This window comes from Polyodon spathula, chromosome 35 (assembly GCF_017654505.1).
Source record: "Polyodon spathula isolate WHYD16114869_AA chromosome 35, ASM1765450v1, whole genome shotgun sequence".
In the NCBI taxonomy this organism is placed as follows: Eukaryota; Metazoa; Chordata; class Actinopteri; order Acipenseriformes; family Polyodontidae; genus Polyodon; species Polyodon spathula.
In genome coordinates, this window is record NC_054568.1 from 4,888,369 (window position 1) to 4,900,169 (window position 11,801).

Sequence of the window (11,801 nt, forward strand, 5' to 3'; positions counted from 1 at the left end):
ATCTCGGCCCATTGGAGGGAATGGAAATGCAAACCGTCCGTTTCAAAGACGAACGTTTTGCCATTCAACTAAAGAGCAAGTAGGGGTATTAACTGGTCAGCTGCTAGGAGGAGATGCATTACAAAAGGTAATACTGTTAATAAGTGGGTCTATAAATCACTCCTAGTGAAGGAACTGCCGGCAGGATTAATACAGAGTTAAAAAGCGGTGGTAGTAAAACCCGCCACTGTTTAGATCATTACAATATTATCTAGCGTGTGGCTTCAGCTTATTTAAAACGAAAAGTCTGGAAACTCCAAAAAAGGAATTTTTCAGAAATATATTATCTTCTAACTCTGAACAATCAGCACGTAATTACCCTCTGAACCCTTCTAATAGATTTCCGAAGGCGAGAGCTTGCATAAGAGCTCTTCGACAAACAACTTCTGCAGGCTGCTTCTGTCCATCAGCCTCCTTATTCATTTAAACCCTCTTCCTCCCAGGGCCCTTCTAAAATCCCACGCCACACCTGACATCAGAGAGGCACTTATCTTTCATCTAGACCTCCACTTATCTGTGCTTTAGTTTAAAGACCTAACCCAAGGACAACCATTACTGGTAGTACAAAAAAAAAAAATAGAACAAAATAGATGCTTCAAATATACAGTAGAATGCAAATGTATTGGAACATCTCGAGATTACTCATTTATATACCTGCCTGCATGGATTTCAATTTCCGCTCAGTAATCGGTCAGAAACAACATGACACTCGTGTGTGAAAATGCTGCTTTTAATCAGGCATCTTATTCTAAAAAGTCTCCTGCATTTGACCATGTGTGGCTCTGTGTTCCTTTTCTCTTTCCGTTTTAAATTAATTGCACGTGTGGCCTTTTTTTTGAAGTCCTCAATTCAATTAGACAATCGCACATTTTCAGTCAAAGCAAGGAATGGGGTGTTCTAATAATCTGGCTCACTGCCATGTAACCCCAATGTAAAAAATATGAAAAAAAAAAACAATACTGTGGCTTCGCTACAGAGATGAAAAAAAAACTGAGGGGGTCAGTTATGCTTTCAAGAACAGTTCGAAACTCAACAATGCACAAATTATTATTATATATATTATATATATTATAATATAGATATTATATATATATATATTTAAACATGGGCTTTGAAACTATCTCGGTGCAGTCTTGCATCTGTAGATTTTATTAGTGTCACCATGCAGTATTCTGCTAGGTCTTTGACAGTAACCCTAATTAACATACAAACCCTGTTCTTCTGATTTGTACCCAAATTGAGTGAAATAACAATCTTCTGTGCGACACCTGACGGCTAAGAATGATGAGTACCATTTTTTACATATAACTATAATGACAAATTATCGGTTGAAATGCGTACCTGCTCCTGTACATCCAATATGATTCTTGTGGTGCGTGCAGGGAGACAGAAGAGTCCATAGCTTACTGGGAACTCCAATATTGTGTCCCATGTATTGATCTCTGCGCTTCAGAAACAGATACTGTACTTGTAACTATATAGATAGAAATTCACACTTGCAGCTCGTCAGAAAGAAAATACTTTATATTAGACATTACTGTGTAACGCAATATATGTTAGTTTGTGGCCAAATAAGGGACCGTGTTGACGATACAACAAATGATTTTAATTGCAAATCTTCATACTGTGTGGGATGCATGTTACAGGTTAATTGTTACTGAGAACAGGACAGTACAAGTTCTCATTAATCCCTTCAGGTACTGACTGGGCTCTGAAAGCTGCATTGAAGACACAGGGCTGTGATAGCTAAAATAATATATATATATATATATATATATATATATATATATATATATATATATATATATATATATAAAGCCAATGTGAACAAGGAGAGGACTGAATTACGTAAGAAATTGTACAATGTGTGTTCTGCTTTCTAACAGGAATACAAGTGCTAGGTTAATGGCATTATGGTGCAAATGGGAGTCATGGCATAACAATTGTTTTGTCTCCAAAAAGTAGGAGTTAATTAAAGACTGGAGTTAAGGTCTTGTAAATGTGACCCAGTATGAAGTCTAAAGATTATAGTGAAATAAATACTTGATATATTAAATTGGAAGTACTTAATCCATACATTGTTTGATATGATGATATGGAATTCTAGTCTGTACTCTTATTATTGGTGCAAGATCATTAGAATGTATTCATTCGTACTTAGCATTGTAGCCCACTGCAGCTTGAATGCATTAACGACCGATGTACTGCACCTTTAACAAACATATATGAGAGAGAGAGAGAGAGAGAGAGAGAGATCTCAATCAGACTAAGTCGCTGTGCAACCTGGTTGCTTGTACTATATGTTGCTTGCAGTGCGTTGTTTTTGGATCAATGAAATAATCTTCAAACGCTGTCTCTGTTTTAAAAAGGAGAGCGTCGGTGCGTCACGTGTTAATTGCACCAATCTACTGAAGAAGGAGATTCGATACCCGCATATTATTATTGTTTTTTTTAGCGTGAGCTTCATTATTCTCCTTACTTTTTAAAAAGTTTGTCTCCTCAACGGGCTGTTATTACTTGTGTATGGTTTATCATCACAATGTAAAACTTGGAATTCTTCAAAGGTAAGGACTGCATCTATATAACTTTATTATAAGATGTAGAATATGTTGGAGCTTGGATAATTTATTTGTGTATTTATTTGTTTTGTGCTTGGTTACAGAAAAATAAACAATATGCACATTTTGTCGTCCCGTTACGGTTTCAGTTATAGTTTTTACAGGATACAGTCGAAATATCACATTTATATTTCTTGCAATGTCTTTTCAGTATGATATAATTTAATATTTGGTCATTTTTGCGTCTCCGATATACAGCTGAGTCGATAAACCCCCCACTGCTGTAGGCTCTTCGGTGGTCGATGTTATATTGTTTTGGGGGTGTTCCAGACTTTACAACCGTGGGGGTAACGCCGAGATTGATCAATTCTAAATTAAAGAAGCGAGCTGCAACCTGGGAAGCCAATAGAGCCTGGCTTGTGAAATGTAAGCATTAACGCAGTTAACGTTTCGGGGTTATACCTCCAGTATGAATTGGTGAATAGGGTCTTTCCTGCATCTGATGTAAGCACGCACATAATTCCAAAGGATTTGAAAAGTACAGAATTGCATTTCGCTGATGCTTGGCTTGCATGATTGATGCATATTGGAAGCAAAGTTAAGATTGGAGACAAGGGTTGTACTTTTCGATTTCTACATGCCGATTGCTCTGTTTGTGAATTGATAGCAGTGATGGGGAGGGGGGTATGTATCAGACATGGATGAAGTGTATAATTGCAGTCATGCACTTTTTGTATTCTGTACATGTTAGCCACTCTCTGACAGTCTGGCGACTCGTTTGAAAGTCTCTCATTCACACTGCACCCGATTATGTAAACCTAATGTTCCGATTATAAACGCGGGATTTAAGGGGGTTTAGACTGTACCTTACACAAAACAAATGTTCAGAAAATAATTGGTAAAGTATATCTCGCGTCAGATTTGTGTTTCATGCGCATTACCAGCCAGTGCAGTATTTAATTAAATGCTATAGAGTCTATGAAGGACTCTTGTAGTTTCGTATGTTGTACCTTTACTGTTACTTCACATTTAAATATTGTAGTGTGCATTGTGTTTTAGTGTGTGTGTGTGTGTGTCTGTAATGGATTCTTGCAATCTTGTTTGTGTTATCACGCTGCCATAACCCCCTGATAATTGCAACATTATTTGGACATGGATAGATAGCTCTATCTATTCTATCCTTCATAAAATCATTTTTAATATTCGTCAAAATGCGGTTTATTTTTTTAAATAACATTAGGAACACTAGTCTTTGTGCTTTGTCTTTTTTTCTTGGCATCTTCGAATATTGCGTCACTCGACCACAAGTCTAATGTTGTTGCTATAGAATTGAGTCATCGCTGATAAGAATTGTGCGCATTTTCCTCCAAGCCGGGGGTCTCAAACTCAATTCACATGTGGGCCAATATCAATCCTGAAATCCTCCTGGAGAGCCAATGAAGTCACGGAAGATTGTATAGATTAAAAAAAAAAAGTATTAAACTTTCATTCTGTATGAAACTGGACTGTCCTAGAACTGTTTTACAATTTGGGTTTGCCAAAGAGTTTCCTAGCGTTTGCCAGACACCTGGCAACGCTTCGGTTCTGTGAGCCTGTTGATGTTTGGCCCCAGTGACTGAGCAGTTGAAACCTTCAAGATTGCAGCAAGGTGTGCATCAGGTCTTTCTGTTCTGTACTTTCACTTGTTTGTATTCATAGTGGAGAAAAGTTTCTCACAAATGTATGTGCTGCTCAGCAGAGCCATGGTTTTTTCTGAAGCTTTTGCAAAGCTGTGGGAAAGATGGTGGCAGCAGTTAAAAACGATTCTACTGTCGGGTCATACCATCCGAGACACCTTTTCAGTATACAGTCTTTAATAAATTCGTCATCAGCGAACGGCTTCCCAGACTTGGCAATCATTTTGTACCAATGTCTCTTCATATTCAGCGCCTGATTCAGATCTGATCAATTCTTTTGTCAGTTGTTATGACACAGCATGTTGGACTTTCACTCAGCCGTCAATCCAGCTGCGCCTCCCGAACACACTGTCTGTCTGCCTGGTTTCTTATCTGCTGTAAACCAGGACTGCGTTAATTTACTGTAGCTAATGTGACAGTTTTAAAAGTGGTAACTAACTAAGAGTAAACTAGGCACACCATCGTTTGCACGCGTTTTACCGCTGTTTACTCGAGTTTTACGCACGCAGCTCCAAGCGGACCAGATGAAATTGCTTTTGAATAATTATTTAGCTGGCTGGATTGTACCACTGTGCGGGCAGCGAGTTTGAGACCCCTGCTCTGAGCGCTAAACACTTTTAATTAAGCAATGTACACTTGGGGTTTAGCTGGCAATGTCAAACTGTTTCCCACCATTGCTGTACAACACTGTTTTAAAGGTTATAATTAAAAAATAAATTATAAAATAAATAATTTCATCTAGAATTCAGGACTGTGTAACGGGCAGTGCTGTGTGATGCACTGAGGTTGCAGGTTCTGTCCCGTCTGTGAGGTGAGGTTAAAAGCTCTGAAACCAGTCTCGCAGACGAGCCCGTTGTTGTGTATTGTTCTGGCTATCCCATAACATTCTGCATTTTCTGCTTACTGTGCTACATGCAATCGGATGGGGTGGCGATTCGTCTTCAGCACTTTAACCACGGTTTGTTTTGTTGGAATCCTGAAGTTTTTTTTTTTTTTTTTTTCTCTAATGTTATGGGTGATGGTTAGTCTAAAATTGCATTATTACGGCAGAATATTTTTTTTACTAATACAAAAAAAAAACACTTGCTTGCATATATAGTACAATATGCAGGGGAGGTAGAATATTACAGGCCCAGTCTGTTACAGCTGCCTGTGATGTAGGGTATTTACCTGTAATGGCATCTTGCCATTAAAGTAATGATATGGTGGATGCCTGACAGAAATGAGAAAAGAGGCAGGAGGAGGAAATGAAATTGTGGGGTGAAGGTGTTAAGAGCAGGGCAGTGATGACGGAAATCATCTGCCAGGAAAGCAATTCACTGATAGTGGGGAGATGGGATAAAGATATTAGTGTGTAAGGTGGCAGGAAAAAATTCTCTCTCTCTCTCTCTCTCTCTCTATACAGCTGTGGCCAAAAGTTTTGCATCCCCTAGAATTTTAGGATTGAGACATACTTTAAAAAAAATATATATATATATGAACGTCATTTTAGATCTTTTATTTAACATAATTTGATCCAAGAAACAAGTAAATGATATCGCAAAAGTCTACAGGAAGACGATGTTAGTCGATGTTGGAGTTGGAGAGAGACTCATTGACATCTGGGCTGTGGATCAATAACTTTGATGCATTCACCTCTGTAGTGGCGTAACTGTGGTTTGATATGAGGGGGGGGGGGGGCTGGCTGTAGCCATCACTGTAATGGCAATGAAGAGACTGTGGCATGAAGAAAGTGGCACAGCCATAGTAGAGCGCTGTGCCTTGCCTCGTGCTACTGCCTTTTAGTGCCATTTAAAAGGTTTCTCTCTGTCCTGGCTTTCAGACAGGAGTGAGTGATAAAGATAATTTGCTGAAAGCGAGGAGAGTGTAAGACTTTTAATTGACTCTGTTTCACTGTAATGCAGTGCGCTTTACTACACAGGTACTGCCAAGGAACTGGGATCTGGGAACTGGCATGTCCCCAGTTTTTATTGGAAAGCTTGCAAATAGTTTCCATGAGAAACAGACAAATCCAAAGGTGCGTCCAGCTAAGTTTGTGGAATTTGTCCCTTCCTGTCATTGCTAGTGGTGTGTGGCTTCCTCCCTCTTCAGATAGCCTGGTAGAAACAGCGGGCAGGCTGATGCCGCTGTTTCAGTGTGAAAGCTGCTCAGCGACTTCCAGATGGATGTTCTAAGAACACTGAGAGCCAGACAGTTCTGAGCTGCAGTTTCAATCCTAACAGGGATGCATGGCCTGCCGGGGCCAGTCCGAGTGGGGAAATAAAGTCTTAAGTCTGTGAATCCCAGAAGTTTTCCCTTTTTATCTAACGTGTTTAGGATTGTGAACTTTTTCTGTTGGAAGAATCTTCATATCAGCAAGGCTGTGGTTTTGAGAGTTTGAAGTGTGTGTGTATATATGTAATCTCTAGGAAATCAAATCATTGTTCAATCCTCTCTTCCAACATCCTATAAACCTCCAATAAGTTAGAACAGTTTTCATAAATAAAAACTGAACAAAATAACCTCTGGCATGGTTAAACAGCTCAGTAAAGTCTTAACCAGTTGAATGAATTGCCTGAGAACTTTTTCGAAAGAACCAAATCCCTATGGCATTAATTTTCTTACATGTAGCTTCGCGAGCGTGGTATGGCCATCCTCCTGTTAATGGCACATTTATGTTGCTGTCTTATTTTTTATTCCCAGTACAGAGTCGCTTGTATATCTGCATATTGCATTTGATGGGGTTAATTAGAAAAATTGAAATGTCACTTTCTGGAGAGGCAAGATTTTCAGTTCCACTGGTTTTGATTTCATATGCACATCAAATCAAAACGGAAGCAGTAGGGTGTTGTAATAAATTTGCACATGACCTGTTTTGTAGGGGTCATGTAATCATTTATATTACACAAGTTTTTTATATGAGTAACACTGTTCTGCTCAATGGTAAACTGTAATTCCCAATGGATCACCACCTTCAGGACATTGAGAAATGCTGAAGTGTTGGTCAATGGATCGATTTAAGTTTCTTGTAGTGTTGCCGAGTACTATTGAGCATAACCAGTTGTGGGTGATTTATTTATTTATTTTTGTTACAAAGTAAGCAAACGTCATAATGTTCCACTCCATTTCTTTTTGATTCCTGTTCTTATGCGCTCAGTGCTTTCACCTTAACCTTTCTCGGCTCATCAGACCACATCCCTGCACAGCCGCCCACCCCCACACGCCCACAGCCCTGCTTGATTAACTTTCTCTTTGCCCACACTCTGCATTGTACTGCTTCACAAGAAAAAGGAGACCCATTCTGGGCTGCCCTGCTACTTGATGTCTTGCTCGTTAAAATATTTTTAAAGGGGAGATGATTATCTATTCAGGTATTTAGCAGGCAAGGGGTCTGAGTTTTGGAAAAAGGGGCGAGACAACCCCCACCCCTAGTCTTGCCATAAATAATGTGCTTCCAACATTTGAACCAGTACTCTGTGTGTGTGTATCCCAAGCAACTTCAACTTCAACCCAATAGCAGTTTGTGAACTCTTGTTTGTGCCAGTTCATGTTTCTACCGAAGCCAAAAGAAGATGGAAACATTGCAAAGTGTGTTTTCATAGTCAAAGTTGGACTGCTCCCAGAAACAGTTGTGTGATTTGAAAACCGTATCTGTTGTGGAGCAAACATCTGGGGTCACAGCGTTATCCTTTCACAATCTGGTTACTTCTTTTAATGATGACTTCAAAATGGAGAAACACAGGTGGACAAGAGACACCCATGCTGTCTGGCCACTGTGCTAGGTACTGATCTGGGGTTCAGTTGTGCTGTGCAAACAGAGTACTCGGATTAAGCTGATTGGAAGACATTTCTACTGCTGTACCGAAGCTGTAAACTGAAAATCACACCAAAGTGTTTTAAAGCATACAGCTGTGGCCACAAGGTTTGCATCACCAGGTAGAATGAACTAATTTCGCTTCACAAAGTCGAATGAAACCCGATGAATACATCAACATATTGAATTACATATTGCTTTGTGATATCTTTTTTTTGTAGTTTTTTTTATTTTATTGATGTTAAATGAGAGAGCGCACGTCTCTGCAAAGTTGTTGTCTAATTAGGAACAAGTCAAACGTTGGAGGAAAAATCTATGCCTTGTCCTTGCTCATGAAGAACCAGGTCGCCAAGTATATTACAAGAGTCTCGCAGGTCCAGATGTAAGTTAAGACAATTCAAGCTTTCCCCAAAAAGTGACTGAGGAGTCCAATCCCCTATTATCCATTAACCAACAGCCAAGTTCTGTAGACAGGTAGGATTGATACACTAAGTCTTTAGAGGTCTTTTTTTAAGCAATAGAACTCTTGTAAGAGTCAACCACCAAGGTACTTAAGCACCCTTTGTATCCCATGGTCCTCATTGGTCTGAGCTCTAGGTGCAGGTGTTTGGTAAGACAAAAGCTTACCTAGGATGCCTGTGAAAGACATGCTGCACAGGTATGTTTTTGTCTCCTTTTGTTCTGAAGCAGGGTTTGTTGTCTGCATGATGACAGAAGGGAGAACAGATGCCAGGAGCTGCAGTTTTACTCTGTTTATTTTGTTTAAGCTTCCTGCCCACACACGGAGACTGCGTGCAACTTTTTCCTGTTGAACAAAGGAGAGGGGCGTTGCAAGGGGGTGTAAGCGCGCACGCAAAACCTTTAACCCATTAACTGGCGTTTGAGAACAGGCTGCTTTTGTAATTTTTGGAGCATTATTATGGTATCTATTTTTGCAGTAATTCACTTCTCTATTGCTACATTTTTATCGTTTCCAATTTTAACTTCTACTTTGCATCTATTAATGTCACTGCCATCTTTTAAACAATATCATCTTTTAAAGACTATCTTGTGAATGCTGGAAGTTGTTTTAAAGATAAAAAGAAAACATGGAGAAAATAGTCAATTTCTGCAAATATTACCCCTTGTGGTAGTTCCATTAAGAGGCGAAACAACTTCCAAAGTCAGTGGTTAATTATTGGATGCCTATTTTAAGCAAACTTCCCAATATTGACCTTTGTCCTTCTGCACCCTTGGAAAAATTTAGTGCTCCGCCCCCCTTTCCCCTACCGTAATCAAAGACGGTTTATAATGGAAATCAAGAAAAAAAACAAGCACCATGACAAGGTAATACTCCCTTGCTTTTTCGGGTTCGTCATTTTGATTTGCTGGAAACAGGAAGAAACGTTGGGAAACCTTTTTTAAATCAAACACCAAGTGGTGTAATTTCGGGGTTGCCCATTAAACCATTGAGGGGGGGGGGGGGAAACCAACAACATAGTAATGAAAATACATAGTCTATAGTTATAAAAAGTTAACCAGTACGAGATTACTGAACATGCTGCAAACTGCAAAGACTCATGGATTATGAATAACTGTACGGTCTTAACAAGGTGTTCTTTAAATAGACAAACCTGAGTTGCAATAAAAAAAAAAAATGCATTGCAAACTATCAATCATGCTGTATCCTCCCACGGGTCTGTGAACTTTGTACAGTACACTGGGATCATTGTAAGCAAACAGACCCATTTAATGAGAAAATGCATTGAATTTCGTGGTTTATAATCGATACAATATTTACTGAAGTTTTAATAACTGCTTCAGCCATGGAGGTATCTCTGCTTTATAACTTGATGTTCCTGTTTTGTGTTTGCAAAGAGAGATTGTGTTTCCTATTTTGTACCATGCCAATTTTCGGGGAAGAGTCGCAATAAATGGGAGAGAAGATTATCATCATTTTTTTCTTGATAAACTAATCATTGTGTTTTTTATTATTTGAGTATTGCAATGGGAAGTTAAATAGCTGATAATAACAGCAGAGATTTAAATCTAAAAGACAATCTGATATAGAATCAGAAAGACAGCAGCTAGAGCTGCCGTTGATATAACGGCAAAAGACAGAGTCATATTTTGATATGGTGATGTTTTACAGTTATAATCTATTGCAGGACCTCTAGACCGTATCGTTGAGTTCCCATTCCTTGCTAGGTTTTCTCCAGCATAGGGCATGGGATTTTCAGATTGTTTAAATCGCTAATCTGCTTTTATGTTGAAGTAAGAGACTGAAGTATCTTGACCTTGATCTGCGTAACCGCCCTCTAGCTGAGACCCGTTTTAATCTCTGGTATAAACACGATGTTGTTAAACTGTCCGGACAGGGACTGTAACCTAGTGTTTTTTGTTAGGTTTTGTTTTCTTTTTTGTTTATACAAATACCAAAACATAAAGCTGTAACAGGATGGGGACAATCATAAGACACAGACAAACTCAAGTTGGGATGGGGAGGCAGAGAGTTTCCACACAATTACACATTTCTGGATCAGTCTTTTTGTTTTTTGTTTTTTTTTGTTTAAGAAGTACAAAACCACTTGCTATCCTTTTACCATTATTATAAGGTAATACAGTGGTGTGCAGATGTATTATGACACCTTAAGATGTGTCATTGATAGCTTTTCTGTACCTAGCTGTGTGAAAACCTTTTGGTGGGAGTGTTTGTGCTTTAATCAGGCATCTTAAACAACTTCTAAAAAGACTCCTGCATTTTACCATGTGTGGCTAGGTGTTTAATTACATGTGAAGCCTGTTAGTCATCAATTCAATTAAACATTTGCCTATTTGGACAATTTTACAAGTTTTTCAGTTCCAGTGATTTGATTTCATACGCATAACAATTCAAAACTAGAGAAGCAATGGGGTGCTCTGATACAGAAGCAATGGGGTGCTCTGATACAGAAGCAATGGGGTGTTCTGATACAGAAGCAATGGGGTGTTCTGATACAGAAGCAATGGGGTGTTCTGATACAGAAGCAATGGGGTGCTCTGATACAGAAGCAATGGGGTGCTCTGATACAGAAGCAATGGGGTGCTCTGATACAGAAGCAATGGGGTGCTCTGATACAGAAGCAATGGGGTGTTCTAATACATTTGCCCGCTGCTGTATATCTAGGCAGGTATTTTAGAATTTCAAATGAGTTTATTGCAGGAGATGCCCATTCTGTATGGAGTGGGTGTATCCTTGGATAGACCCACCAAGTTAGTGGGCCAGTCAATGATCACACAAGTCAATATAAAGCATGCTGCTGGTGATTTATTACAGCCCGTTTGATCACTCCGAGTTAAAGGAACCACAGTTGCAGTCCACGAAGTCTCCCCGCATTGCGATTCTGGAATTCAAGATGAGATCAGGTATTCACGGCCTTGCTTGGTTTAAACCAGAGGGAGGGAGCTGTTCAGTCTCCGTGCCTCAAGCCTGTCCTGGCCTGAAGGACCTTTGGCAGCTTTTCCAGTAGGTGATCTTTGTCCACATATTAGATTTGTGAACTTCTCTCTGCTAGTAGCTAATTATTTTGCAATGCTTGGAAAACATGCTTTTCACTTGGCACTGCAGCAACAACAATAAAAAGACCAAAGTACCCTCTATTTAGCAACTCTGTTCTTCAACCCTAATGAGCCAGCAGATCTCATTTATTGAGAGCGTACGTTATTTCTCATCTCAGGTATTCAATGAATAAACTGTGATTTTGGCATGCAGCAAAA